We start from the raw sequence: 15,618 nt of genomic DNA, 5'->3' as shown, positions 1-15,618 counted from the left end.
TTATTTAGTATGTTGCAGAAGAAGATATCACAATGTCATCTCATATAATTTCAGTTTCTTGGCATATTTCCCCTGAAGGGTTGTAACTTCCTTTCCCAGTGTAAAGCCTGGAATCCAAACTGTTCTTTATAGCATTGAGGTTAGATTCATAGAATCATAGAATATCTCAAGTTAGAAAGGACCCATAAGGATAACATGTCCAACTCCCTGCTTCTCACAGGACTACCTAAAACTAAATCGTATGACTAAAAGCATCCTCCAGATACTCCTTGAACTCTGCCAGGTTTGGTGCCATGACCACTACCCTGGGGACCCTGTTCCCGTGACCAACCACCTTCTCAGTAAGGAACATTTTCCTAACGTCTGATCTGAACTTCCCCTGATGCAGTTTCATTACATTTCCTCATGTCCTATTGCTGGTCACCAGAGAGAGGAGATCAGCACCTCTGCCTCTGCTGTCCCCCTTGAGAAGGCTGTAGACTGCCATAAGGTCACCCACCAGCCTTCTCTTCTCCAAGCTGAACAAACCAAGTGACCTCAGCTGCTTCTTATAAGTCTTGCCCTGGAGACCTTTTACCATCTTGGTCACCCTTCTTTGGACACACTCTCATAGTTTGGTGTCCTTCTTTATAAAAGGTGCCCCAAACTGCACATACTACTTGAGGTGGGGTCACACCAGTGCAGTGTACAGTGGGACAACCACCTCCCTCGACCAGCTAGCTATCACCCCAGGACATGGTGGGCCCTTTTGGCTGCCAGAGCACACTGCTGACTCATTCAACTTGCCATCAACCCAAACCCTCAGGTCTCTTTCCACAGGGATGCTCTCCAGCCTCTCGTCCCCCAGTTTGTATGTATAATCAGGATTACCCTGACCCAGGTAGAGAATCCAGCACTTCCTCTTGTTAAATTTCATATGGTTGGCAATTCCCCAGCTCTCTAGTCTATCTAGAGCTTGCTAAGAGGTCTCTCTACACTTGAGGGAGTCCACAGCTCTTCCTAGTTTAGTGTTATTGGCAAACTTAATTAATGTACATTCAATTCCTATATCTACATAATTTATAAAAACATTAAAGAGCACTGGCCCTAAAATTGAGCCCTGGGTAACCCCACTGGTGAGTGGCTGCTTGCTTAATGTAACCCCATTTTCTACAACCCTTTCAGCCCAATCCATCAGCCAATTGTTCACCCAACTTAGCTGTATGCTGAACGTTTTGTCCATAAGGACACTCTGAGAGACAGTATCAAAAGCTTTGCTAAAATAAAACCCCCACATATCTGCTGGCTTCCATTGGTCAACTAGATGGGTGACCTTTTCATAAAAGGAAATTTAGTTATTTAGGACTTCACTCTCATGAACCTTTGCTGGCTATAACCAATGACTGCATTGTCTCTCAAGTGTTTATCAATAACTTCCAGAATAACATTCTCCATAATTTTACCAGGCATTGAAGTGAGACTGACAGACCTGTAATTACCACGGTCTTCCTTCTTACCCTTCTTAAAAATCAAGACATTTGCCAGGTCTTATTTGACTGGGACCTCTCCAGACTCCCTAGACATTGAAAAAAGATGGAGAGGTCCCATGATAACATGAGACAGCTCTTTCAGTGCCCTGGGATGAATCCCATTGGGCCCCATACATTTATGCACATGCAGCTGGAGCAGCAAGTTCAGGGTCAGCTGGGAGTTTATCATACCTCCAGTCATAGTCTTCCAACACAGGGTTCCAGTGTTCCCAGGACCGATCATCAGTGTTAAAGACAGAGCCAAAGAAGGCATTAAATGTCTCTGTTTTGTCTACATCCCTATTTGTGAGGTGACCAACCACATCAAGTAATGGCCCAATGTTATCTCTGATCCTCCTTTTGCTGCTAACATATTTTTTACATCCTTCACAATGCTGGCCAGCTTGAACTCTAATTGAGCTTTAGGTGCAGGAATTTTCTCCCTACAGTGGCAAACAGTATTTATGTAGTTGTCCCATGTCACTTGTCCTTGCTTCCAATGTCCATACACTCCTTTTTCATCTAAGTTCTAGAAGAAGATCCCTGTTCAGCCAAGCCAGCCTTCTGCCCCACTTGACTTCTGACACTTTGGAATTGCCTGCTCCTGTGCTCTTAAGAGATGGCTCTTAAAAAGTGACCAGCATTCATGGACCCCAATATCTTCAAAAGCATATTCCCAGGGGACCTTACTAACTAGCTCTTCAGCAACCCAAAGGCTGTTTGTGCCATATCCAGGCAAGATATCAAAGTTTTGCTGGCAGTTTTTCTCCTATCATCACCAATGTTCTGGAACTCAACTACTTCATGGTCACTGTGAGCAAGACTGCCACCAATCACCACTTCTTCCCCAAGTCCTCCTCTATTTACAAACAACAAATCTAGGAGGGCACCTTTCCTAGTTGGCTCCCTTAGTACCTGCACCAAGGAGTTATCTTTAATGTGCTTAAGAAATTCCCTGGGCCTGTTTCCGTCCACTGTATGATATTCCCAGTTGATGTCTTGGAAGTTAAAGTCACCCATAAGGGCAAGGGCAGTAGATCTAGATATCAACTTGATCAGTTCCTTGCAGAATAATTCATTGGTGTCATCATCCTGGCTGAGTGGTCAGCAGTAGACTCCCATAATAACACCCACTTAATTTGTTTCCTCTTCATCCTTACCCAGAGGCTCTCAGCCATGTTGTCACCAACCCCTCATTTACACACAGTGCCACCCCCCTGCCTCACCTGCCCTGCCTATCCCTCCTGAAGAGCCTATAACCATCCATTATGGTACACCAGCCATGGGACTCATCTCACCAAGTTTCACTTATGCCAATGTTGTAGCTCTTGGACTAAGCCAAAACTTCTGACTCCTCTTGTTTATTCCTCATGCTGCGTGTATTAGTATAAAGACATTTCAAATGTGCTCCAGTGTACTCAGCACACTGTGGACCAGACTGAAGGACCTCACTAGCACACCATCTCTCAAATATTGGTGTGCTGCCCCTAGGCTTATCTCTAGCAAGCCTGGTTTTATCCTTTTCCCCTTCAAACCTAGTTTAAAGCTGTTTCACTGAGCCCTGCTAACTCTTATGCAAAGATCCTTTTCCCTCTTTGAGAAAGGATTATCACAAAAACATCAACAAATGAACATTACATAACTTCCATGAGAGTCTACCCATTTTATAGGTAGAAAAATGCAGCTGAGAAGACACCTGAAACACAGCTAGGGATTGATGCCATATCCTCTGGATCTCAGACCAGTTCCAACCATAAGCAAGCTATTCTTGTCTTTTCTTTACAGTAGATTACCTAAAATCAATTGGTGCAATTTTTGGTAAAGCCTACTGGACCCTCATTAACCACAAGCCATGTTAAATCATTTCTTCTACGTAATAAAAAACCCCACGAATTAGGTCTGGGGAACCTAGGTTAAATTGATTAGCAACAACTTTGAGTGGAAGAGTCTTGAAAACCAGATTATAAACTGAGAACTGTTACCATTTGTATAAATGCAGAAGGCAAGACCTATGCTTACTCTCACTTTCCTATATCAAACCTTTCTTCTGTCACAAACACATTCATAACTTCTCCCAGGTAAAAAAGTAGTTTCTGTCCTTTCCAGAGGGCAAGGCTTTAGGCTCTCTACCACAGCTACAGGTTATACAAACACATAACTCCCAGTAATGTTATATGAGTGCAGATTGTCTGCTTTTTTGGCAGCTGCCAAGCCTGGTGAAGCACAGAAGCAATGTGTGAATTGCAGCAGTGGAATCTCTGAATGGTTTTAATTAATGAATGCCAGGGAGCTGCAGGGAGTTCACCAGGAACAATAAAGAAGGCATTTCCCAGAGACATTTGAAAGCCTAACCTAGTACTCAACCAGCCAAAACTTCTATACTCCTGAGCAAAGAAAAAAGCTTTCCTAATTAAATGGTGTTTTGTGCTTTTTTAGTGTCTCATGGAACAGATCCTTATGAAAACTTTTGCATCAAAAACCTAATTTTATTTTCCACCAGTGTGATTTTCCATTGTTAATATTCTTACACTCTGCATATATTAAAGCACATTAATAAGTGAAAGCAGCAAGTCAGCCTGTCAGATATTTCATAAAGTACCATAGGAAATGATTGGGTTAGGATGCCTGGACAAAATCTGTTTGTTCAGCAAACCTATTTTTAACTGAGGACCAATAAATGTGTGCATAGCATGGACATACTGAAAGTTAACTGGGCTCAGAAATACACCATATAGCTGAGCTTTCAGGACAGCAGAGAAACAATGTTCTGGTACTGCATGGTTCAACTCTACCTCTCGAAGGAAGAAGCATTACAGTTACACTGAGAGATGACAGATATTTAATTTGCACATTTTCTTGGACTTCTGAAATGCTAGCACAAAAACGTCCATAGTTAAGGCTTCAGGGGAGAAGGAGAGTCTCCATAAACAACAGTTAAATCTGGAAGGTGAGATTGAAATAAACCAACCAAGCAGACTATATACAATTAAAAATAAAGCCATTAATTCTTCTTGTGAAACAACATTTTATTATGCTAAATCATTATGTAGCTGATAAACTGGCATTTTCATGAGTTTTAAGTCCTGCATGGAATTTCTTGGAAAGTTACTGTAAACTTGTGATTTGTATTCTCTAACAGGTCCACAGGAAGACAAGAAAATGCCTGTAAGATACAGCCTCCAAATTCTCCCTTACACAGGGAGGGGAGTTGAAACTTAAGAAGCTCTTGAAAGATTTTCAGGAGACTCTGTATGAATACTCAGATATCAAAGGTATGTGCTCCCATTCCCTACCAGTTTTCTGCCATTCGTTCCAGCTGTGATAACCCTGAAGCCTGAAAAACTGACCGCATAACAATATCCTAGCATGAATTACCTTTGCAGTAGGTTTACCGTCTTGGGAGGTGATGTTTCTCCTCGTTTCCCAAACCACCCTTGGACCTTCTCATCCTACTAGCCCATTGGAGACTGTTCCACAGAGCTGCCTGGACCCCCCCACAGCATCCACCCTGTGGAAGAAACAAATATTGAAAAACTGTGATGTAACAATAAAATCTTTTAGATACATAATGTGAAGACATTGGGAGAGAATAAGTAGACTAAAACATGATATAGAACTGTCATTACACTATCTGAGAAGGGAGGGGAGTTGTAGGATTACCGTATTCCCTCAATGTACTTGTACAGTTGCTGAAGGCACAGTTAATTTCAAGCAGACTTTAAGACACAAATATAAGCAGAGATCTCAAATGCAGCAAATAGTCTGATCACCTAATGTGATCACCTAATCTTGCACATCAAAAACTTGCCTATTGGAAATGCCTGTATTTTTGCATGCTTAGCAGTAATATAGCCAGGGGGTGTGTGTTACTGCTATATTTCTGTAATAAGTAGCTTCATCATACATCATACAGGGTACGGTAGTAGAAGTCAGGTCGCTCCCTGTCATTAGCGACAGTGAAACACAGACACCTCTTGAGGGCAAGGTATAACTTCTAGCATTGGAAACTTCCTTCATTTAGAGTCTTATATGCATATTGTGGTAAAAATGAAAATTTGACAAAAGTTATAGCCTGGATATATTGCACCAAATTCCTGTTATAGACAATGAAAATAAACTTTAGAAATAATAATCATACATGTAATTTCATAGCTCAAAAATGCTGATAGTAATGAGATCTAAAACTGGCCTTTTATTCAAAATCTTTTAAAAACATTGCTCATTCACTAAAGAAAAATAAATTATACTGTCTCTTGTTTATGACAAAAGACAATTGAGTAAATGGTGACTCCAGATAACCCGTAAGTCACGGATGCTGCGTTTCAATGACCTGCCTGCTTTCTATTCCTTTGGCCTCGGCTGCCTAGCAACCTCCACAGTGCTTTCTTAGTCTATCCTAATTCTAGAGAGTTTCCATTTATATATTTATTTATGAGAAAGTCTATAAGGAGGATGCAGAAACAAAGAGGTGTTTGTTCCTTCCTTCTAACGCTGGACTCCAAACATGTCACCTCAGTGTCTCAGTGAAGGACACAGTCCTTGGTTTTGCACAGAGAGGTAGCTACCTCCTTGAAATTGCTTGGGAACTCAGGAAATCCCACTTTCCGTGAGATAAAAGCTGGGTCTGTGTAGAAAGCTCCTGATGTAATAAGCACCAATATTTCTTTGGCTGCCTATTGATTTGATTCTTTTATAAGCTTTTTCACTGTGAAATACTAGGTGTTTATGTAAGGCTGCTGTTTTCATGCAACCTGGAGCTTCTACTTAAGACAGAGTTTGTGCTGCAAACTCTGGTCACCAGCAGTTTCTCCATCATCCAAGCATTGGAGAGAAATGGATATTAAAACTGGCCTCCTGCTGTGTCTGAGACTCAAAGTGGGACAGTTTGGAAGTTATGGATGGAACTACTTTATCATAATAAGTAGTTTGAAACTGGATGTGAACTGTTTCTCTCTAAACCAGCCATTAGCTTTTCCTGGAAGAGCCTGTTTCCATACTTTATTTTTTTTTCCTTTATTATTTGTGCAAAATTGAGGATTCCACAGAAAATATCCCTACACTACATAATAATTTTTCTTGCCAATTCTATTCAAACAGCAATTTGCAAATAATTCATACCCTGATCACATAGCCCTCTTCTCCAATCAGAAAGAGGAAAAAAAAAAAAAAAAGAGTCAGAAAGTGATGGTCAAAGATGTCTATCAGATAGCTTATCAAGCTCCTCCAAATGATGAGGTAAAGGCATGCCAAGTGTTCATAGCCTGGGGTCACAGGGCGGTGATGTGGTTTCTGTGTCTCACTACTTTTGACTCCTGAACATGTATGGAAAAGTTTCCATTTACTTCTGGATTAAACTGCAGCCTGAGACATAACAGGTCACTGTGTCTTGAGACACAGCAATACGCCTTGATCACTCCATTACATTTCTTTCTGATTAAGTTGATCTGTTGCTGTGTCTTGTTGTTAAGGAACATACAGGGAATCTGTGACTGAACATGAACCTGAAATCAGATCTCTTAAGTTCCACTTTCTGTTTCTTACCAACGAGCTATATACATAAAGATAAGGTTGTTTTAAACTTGACAATTGTAGGATTTATGGAAACATTTGTAAATCTTGGTATAGACATATACTCACGCATCAATATTCATTTACCCCAAATTTAACAGCATGAAACAAGTACATTCTTTAAAAAATCTCCTTAATATTGAAACAGGAAACAAAAAATACATTGGATGGTATACCAGTATCCAATGAAATAAAATATAAGCAACCACATGAATAATAGAAAATTATTCAAAAATAACCTGCTGGTTCAAAGAGATCTATTTTTCAGAGGTACTTATGAACAGTGAAAACGTCCATGTAAACTGAAATGTGCAAAATGATTCATTAAATAGGAGGAAGAAAGTTACTGGGAGTAAACAGTGATTTAGGATTTCTTTTTCTATTCATGGACTCGCTAGAAAAAAAATTCTAAGTTGCTTTACCTCTCGTTCTACACAATGATATAAGTTCATAGTTGCCAGAAAATCTCTCAATTTGTACTCCTGAGAGTTATTTTTATGCAAATAAATTCCAAGTATAAACTGAAATTAAGTAGTTGCTCATTGAGAAGCAGTTTCCCCAATTATATATTCATGTTTCACAGAGTAGCATTATTAAAGCAAAAACTGAATGCATCGTGTTTCCCTCCCATGCAAAGTATGATCATGATTTCATACGCTCTTCAATGTTAAGCCAGATTTCCTGAAAATAAAGCTAATGAGTACCAGAAGCATAGACTTAACATGTCTGTTTTCTCACTTTTGTGAGAAGTCTGTTTTTAACAAGTTCAAGATGTAAATAGACAACAGAATAGAAAGAATTTTTTTCATGCATTTTTATAAAAGATTGTTATTAAAGCTTTCCTACAGATTGAATAAGATGGGAATTGTGCTGAAGCAGCTACCAAAAGAAATCTTCTGGAAACAAGCAAAAGCTAGAGAAAATGAAGTCTCTCAAGATATATGAAAAATAAGTTGCAAACAGTCTCATCCTAAATTTCAAAGACTATAATTAGGTACTAATTCTACCATATTAACACTGGAAAATCTCACCTGCCATGCACTTATGCTCACAAAAGAAGAGGTATACCAAAAAGACTGATTTTGGCCATCTTCCTCCCTTCCTCTGTTCCTCAAAAGAAAAGACAGAGATAGAAAATAGCTTAGTTTTCTTGATATCAACTACAAAAAAATGAAATGTTAAAGAAGGTTTGAACAAAGGATGCTATAAGGAAAATGAGGTTTTAGCAAGAAGATGAAAGGAACATTATTGTTAATATAATGGCATAATCTTTGCTTAAATATCTCACCAAGAAGAACTGCAAGAAATCTTTTGAAAACAATCAATAGTATTAATCCGGTGCTCAGCTCCTTATTTCAAGTGCACTGATTTTTCTTCAGACTTATGCCAGTAACTGATCAAATTTTGGTCTAAAATCTTTAAGTATTTTCTAAAAATTTACTATGGCAATAAATAACACAAGTGCATTGAAGTTATCACCATGCATTAGTAATTGTCTCAAAGCAGGTGGTTTTTTTTTTCTAGATTTCGAAGGAATGAAAAAGACTTTAGTAAAGGGAGACTTAACAAAAGAAAAAATATAGTAGCATGTGCTAGCATGATGACATAGTAAATAAAATAAATGAACAGAAGAAACAGCTACACTGTTCCTGCTATTTTTAATAAATATCACTAACAGTAGTATTCAACTGCCAAAAGAAAGGAAGTTATTTTAGATACTCTATGTTACTACATCTGGTCCTGAGTTGCCCTTCCAGAAAAGGACGGTTTCTTGTAGATCCTATGTTTTATCTGCCTGCTCCTGTGGAAGCCTTGGATACCCTAGGACATGTGAAATAACATTAGATGCTTTTATTTATGAATTTGAATGACTTACAAGCTGTTAGTAAAAATGTGTCTGAGCTCTGGGTATTTACATGTTAGGTAACAAGTAAGGGTAAAATTAATAAAGCAGGAAAATTGCAGTGTGCTATGTTCACATAAGACTTTCAACAGTCCCAGAGGGTACAGAGAGAAAATGCTACTTCAGACAGTTTCTTAAACAAAGAAAGATATCTTTATACAAATTCTGTACTACCAATGAATATGAAGACGCTAAGTTAAATCTCACCTCTGAATAACTACTGACTCACCGTGCAGTAAAACCAGATACTGGTGTTTTCTTGGTGATTTGAAAAGGCGTTCTTGTCAGTTTTCATTCCTTTCAGTTGCTGACATACTCTGCTATTTCAGAGCTCTATTTTGTTTTATATGCTTATAAGAATAGAACTTTTTTTATACTAAGGAATTGGCCAAACCTCCATAAACCTTGACAGTTTATTGCAAGGTCGTAACTACATTTTTTTCCTGATCTTTCTGTTTAGTGAAATCCTGAGTAAGGATTATTTTCCTGTATGAGACCTATAATTTCTCTGCATATTGCACTTCTCATTTTTCTTCTTTCAAAAATGCCAGATGGAAACAAAATAAAGAATAGTTGCATGCCTGGTATTCTAATATTTTTATACTTCTGTATCTGAGTTAGGCAGATGAAGATTAGGTAATTCTGCATGGCTATCTCTCCGAAACAAGTTGAGTTAAGGTATAAATACCAATTTCTAAAATCGTATTCTCAGCTTTTCTATGTGAGCTGCTACAGCAAAGAAATTCACTCATATATTATTGATTGAAAATGTTTTTTGTACATTTAATCAATAAACAAGTTAATCCGTGTTGAATCAATCTTCTAGACCATTTGCCTTGTTCAGCCTAATACAAAGCTGTGAGTGATTCATTTCAGAGTAACAGTACAGTGCGAAAAACAGGTCTAGTGTCTTTTTAATATGTGTCTGTGTATGTGCTTATAAACACAAAATGTCATTATATATATTTCCCCCTGCCAATATTCCTCCATTATGATCAGTTCTATTGACTACTAACAATAGTCTCCAGACACTTGCCTGACAAATGACCGTTTAATTTATTTTTACTATGAAAGACTTGACCTGATTTGTTCATTTATAAATACACATTTTTTTGTGCTGTAGACACAAACATGCGTTTGTGTTAGCTTTCACCCCTGCTGTGTTTGTGCAACACAGTGTGACATTCACAAACAGAAAGAAAAGAGATTGAAGTGAAGAACATTTGATAGTGTCGCCTAGCATTTTAAGTACAGCAAAATAAATAAATTATTGCCAACTTCATCAACTGCTAAATTCAGTGTGGCTGAAATGAAACACAGTATGGGCCAGAGAGAAAAAAGTGAACATTGGGTGAAAAAATGACTCAATTTGCCTACAAAGCGATAGGAGGAGTGCTACTGAATTCCACTGAACTCTTAGGGTTAGACTTACATTTTCCCTCCTTCCTAGGGTATCTGAAATAGTTTCAGCTTAGCAATAATTATGAGGAATTTTGCCATACCATAATATAGGATTGTCAAAGGAGTAGGCTAGGATCATTATCTCTACAAAAAAAAAAAAAAAAAAAAAAAAGAAGATGACAGTCTTAGAAGACAGAGCCACAGAAAAATTCAGAAAACAATTTTGAGCTCCAGAGCCCTATTTTAATCACAGAAAGACACACATTCATTTTTTCTAAAAGCATCTAAAATGTTGGGGTTTCTTTTAAAAACTAAAACTGAAATTCTATTAATAAGTATATTAATAATAATTTTATTATTATCATAAATTGGATTATTCTGATTTTCTATGAAATTTCATTCCTCTGCTTGTTTATATGTTACTTATAATTTTAGGAATCTTTTAGCTATTTAATGTCGAATTATTAGAGTTTTCAGTAATTAATTTGAAGTGAATTAATGAAAATCAGCTCCAAAAACAAAGCACAGAAGCCAACAGCTTGAAAGGAGCTACAGGATGCCCCTACTCACTAGTTCATGTGGAAACTTCCAAGTCACAATGCATTTCCCAAGCCAGAGCGTTTCAAATATATTACTAATGCAAAAGACCTACCCCATTATTTAATCTATTTTCTGCCCTCTGTGCCCTCAAGGTATTGCAAAAGAAGGTAACATAATTTGCTGGTGTTACACATGAGAAAAACTTCTTCCCTGAGGTATCAAAGACACTTGCATTTTAGCTGACAGATTTCCTTCAGAAGACTATGAATAATATGATTCGTCTTATACTAATGAAGACAACTATTTGTCTTATATTGTATGTGCATAGTTACACATCATTGTTATACCTGGGACAATAAATCCAGGAAAGGAAAGTCTTCTCAGAAATTCACAAGATTGCATAGTCTTAAAGCAAGAGGATAGTGATGAACTGCATTCAATAGGTACTGCAAAGAAATAAACTAAATATTCTTGCCTTTGCCAACTCAAAATGAACAGTGGGAGCCCTCTATCAAGAATAATACAACTTCAGTTGATAGCTTACTATTTAACTTCATGAATGGCTTGACTATGCAGAGACTATATAATAATCATTTTTCTGGACAAAAGACTCACTAAACAAACAGGAGAGGCAAACTAGAACTCAAACAGTCATACTCCAGAAGTAAACACAACTTCATTTATCTGGTGGAACTACTGTGTGGGACTTGAGTAATTGTGTGGGACTACTTGAGTAATTCAAGTTCCAGCCAATAGATGAAGTGATGCTCGTACCACAACTGCACATCTTATAAAACACACACCTATGCAGTCATTATGATGATATGAATTCTTGCTAAATTGTTCTAATGATTGCCACAGAACAACACACAAAATAGTTCACTCTTAAGACATTACACATATTGTCCAGCAGTCATGCATGAAGCATACTGCTTTCTGCATTTGTAAATCTGTGGCAAAACACACATCTTAAGAAGAATAGTAATGAAGTGTTAAGCTGTACTTAATAATATCAATCTCAGACATCAAAATTGTCAGATACTGGTTTTGACTAAGATCTGTATTTTGTCTCATACAACTAAAATCTCATTTTCAGCTAATAGAAATTTACCATACTATCAACATATAAACATATGTGATACAAAAAAACCTCTTTACTTATGAAATGTGCACAGTGTTGAATTCATAGATCATATAAAGGTATATGTGAACTGGATTTCAAAGGGGGTTTTGTATACTATTTGTTACACCAGAGCTTGTTGCCTTTTTCTAATAAGCAAGAAAATACAAGAGCCTGCTAAGCAAAACCACTGGTAAGAATGTCAACAGTATGTCATTAGATATTTGCATTTATTACATCTCAACTAATTTCTAAGTTTATATGAAAAGAGGTGAATGTAAGGTGGAGACTGACAATCAAGGACTGATGCATAACTGATACTTCCTGCAACATTTTGAGTAGAACTTGCTGAAGCTTGCATTAATGGAGGTGCAATGCATTGCTACCTGCAAAGGAACAGGGAGCAATCCTCAAATTGTTACTGAAAATGAAAAAAAAAACAAACCCACAAAATAATCAGTGTCGAGCCATCAGGGATTAAAGATAAAAAGATTTTCATTGAGTGCTATTACAACAGTGTAGTCTACTAGTATACAAGCAAAGGAGTTAAAAATACCAGTTTATTTCCTCTCTATAAATGTTGATAAAATAATGACCTGTTTCCCTGCTAATAAAGAAGTTTTCAATAATACAAAAATAAATATAATTAAAATAATTAAAAACAATATGTTAACAGATTGATTTTGTGTGATTGGTCATATAGGTCATATAGTACAATGTGGGTGGTTTACAGTGGATGACCCATCCTTAAGAGATGGAAACAGGCCAAAAAAGTCTATGAATACTTTGGAAAAAGAAACTGGGGCTTTCAACCTGGAAAGGACATCAAAATCCTTTTATTTCTTCTAATGAAATTGCCTCCAAATTAAAATTAGTTCTGTTCCCTCAGAAGGGTTAAAAAGGAATAGCTATGACATCTCCACCAGGGATGCTGGCTTTCTTCCTGTTACACTGATTACCATGATGCAAACAATGCCATCAGTTCCAGCTCAACACCCCAGTTTTCCAAAACTGCCAAAATAAGATTCATGCAAAAGAAGTATGCACACAAGCATAATGAAACAAACTGATAGAAGGCAGAGCTGAAATTTAAAAAAAATACTATATTCATTATCTGCCCAGCTTTATGAGTCCTCATTAAGATATGTGGACTTGTAAATTTTTATCTCCAGAAAATGTAGTGGCCTAAAATATAGGCATTTTCAGATTGTAAATTTGGAATCAAGTAAAGTTTGCATCTAGTAAGCCTTCTAAAGTCTCACAGCAGACTTAAACTGCAAGCAGGTTATCTGGTTGAGCCTTTCAGAAACTTTTGCAAGCAGAATTTTACTATTTGGAGTATTAATTTATATTGACTGTGAACGACAAATGTACCTGAATTATCTATACATTAATGTCCCCTTTCTTGATTGCAAATGGACAACAGATACTTGCAGGACTGTCATCTTCCCCCACCCCTCCCTTTATTCTACACTTATATTTAGTTTACTTTTTCAAATCCAGTGCAATGCAACCCACAAAATTTCTGTTTGAGGTAATTAAAAGCCTGGGATACCCACACATCCTAGGGAATGAAGTTGGTTATTCAAAGGAACAGGAGTGCAAGCATTCCTCTTTTGTATATAATCTAGGGGTTAGAGTATTTGCAAGGAAACTCAGTTCAATTCCTGCTTTGGCTTGATGGGCTGAACTTCATCTCTTCCAGAAAATAAGTCTATTTGCTAGACTTCATGGGTATAAAGCAGAGCCATGTTTGCTAGCTATGTAAAACTTCTGAGGCTAGAAGGAAAAGAAGGAGCATGCAAGTTTGCCATCCGGCTTTGAAAAGGTAGTACTGGGTTCCAATTCCTTTATCTGGGATTAATACTTTTGTAACCAGACTACACAGAAGATACAAGCCCTTCAAGATCAGTAAACCAAAGCTGGTCTGGAAATCAATTCTATACTTCAGTCTATGTTAGACACTGTTCATGAGAGTATTTCAAAGACCTAAAAGTATCTATGGATACAAGACAATATATTGATTAGTAACCCAGAATACACCCCAGAGAACAACACTTATATTCTACTTAACAGCATAGTCAAAGCATGAATACCTTTTGAACAGAGTTCAAAAAGAGATTCAAGATCAATTGAGCCTACAGTAGACAAACTCCCTGCTCTCTGTTCTTGGTTGCCTCATCATACTAGGAGAAGGATGAAGAGAAGACCTCACTGAGCTCTACCATATCTTCAGTGGTTTTAACTACCTGAAAAGACTGTTATAAATATTACCTAGATAATTATAAGCTATAAGCTTGATCATTTTTTCAATTTCTGTTTGAAACTTCCTAACAGTTCCTATGAAAGGCTATTTTTAGCCAAGATTAGGAAAAAATAAAAATAAAGAAAAAATAATCACATCTTGTGTGACTGCAGTTGTACAGGACTGTGCTGTACAGAAATTCATGGGGCAATCTCTCCATGGAACAGGTAACTGCACTGTAGATCTACTTAATTTTTCTGGCACCAATGAACACAGGACCAGGGAACAGAGTTCAGAACGCATGGTATAAAACCAAATCTGGAACATATTTTACTCTTGCATTCAGTAACATAAGGAAATACACAATCACTGTATTTAAGTCCTGAGTGCAAAGAACGCATCCAGGAAGAAAAAGTTATGAACTTTCCAAACCACTCAAACCATTAATTCAAATGACAATCTACATGCAGCAAAATTTCAGCAAGGTATCAAAATATTAAAAGAAGAATCCGATTTTTGCTATAAAAACATCTCTATAAATGTGAAACTTAAAAACAAAAACCCCCAGATTTTCCGCCTTTCTTCAAATATTCTCCAGAAATAAAAATTATTCCTTGGCTGAGATCCAGTATAATAAGGCCAAGTTTCCACTTGGGAAAAAAGATTTTTATACCCAAGCAATTAACACACACACACACCCACCCCCCAAAACAAACCCACCAAATTACGCTGCTATCAGACTTCAGAAACAGAAGTTCACAGAAAATCATGTTTGTGACACACCTTTGTCTAAGATTGGTTTTAGTGGTTAAGAGAACAGTTAAATTCTTTTAGGAAGAATTTCAGACCTCTTCTTTCTGATCATTCTCCACATTTTCCCTGATAAATTTTCCCCAACCCATGGCCCAGAACTCACAACTGGTGAGTTACAGCAACTGAGGTCCTGACACAATCATGTGGAGAGAGCAATTCCAACATATGCAGCTCTCCATCTACTCTCTTGGCAGATGTTACATGTTATTACCTCCAAAGTCTTCATTTTCCTAAATCTAGATCATGCAATCCAGTCATAAGGTGAAAACTCATATTCTGTTGACTTGCTAGTTGAGAAAGTAGCTGGAATACTTGAAACACATATCCCTAAACTATGACAATCCCAATTTTAAATGACATTTAGGATTATTATTTTTTTGTCACTGCCAAGAATTGTAACATAGTTTATGAAAGCTTGGAAATGGCAATGCTGTTGTCTTTTTATTCATATTTATTCATCAGAAAATCAATATTAAGCAAAATAAAGAAAATGGACATATAGTTCTGGAAACCAGTTCTA

At 37.2% G+C, this 15,618-nt stretch overlaps 1 protein-coding gene across 3 annotated transcripts in view; it reads right to left on the bottom strand.

Moving 5' to 3' along the window:
- LRRC4C (leucine rich repeat containing 4C) overlaps positions 1 to 15,618 on the bottom strand; it is a 538,946-nt gene that overhangs the window by 51,229 nt on the left and 472,099 nt on the right. For 2 of the 3 annotated variants that reach the window (XM_055717132.1, XM_027807973.2), the window contains one exon: positions 4,884 to 5,016. The gene's annotated coding sequence lies outside the window, so the exon portion shown is untranslated. Of the gene's footprint in view, positions 1 to 4,883; positions 5,017 to 8,107; positions 8,187 to 15,618 lie in introns of all 3 variants that reach the window. The other variant, XM_055717133.1, reaches the window with a different exon arrangement.

Source organism: Falco cherrug, chromosome 7 (genome assembly GCF_023634085.1).
Source record: "Falco cherrug isolate bFalChe1 chromosome 7, bFalChe1.pri, whole genome shotgun sequence".
NCBI lineage: Eukaryota > Metazoa > Chordata > Aves > Falconiformes > Falconidae > Falco > Falco cherrug.
Note: the sequence above shows the minus strand (reverse complement) of the source record. Positions and strands in the feature narration are given on the sequence as shown.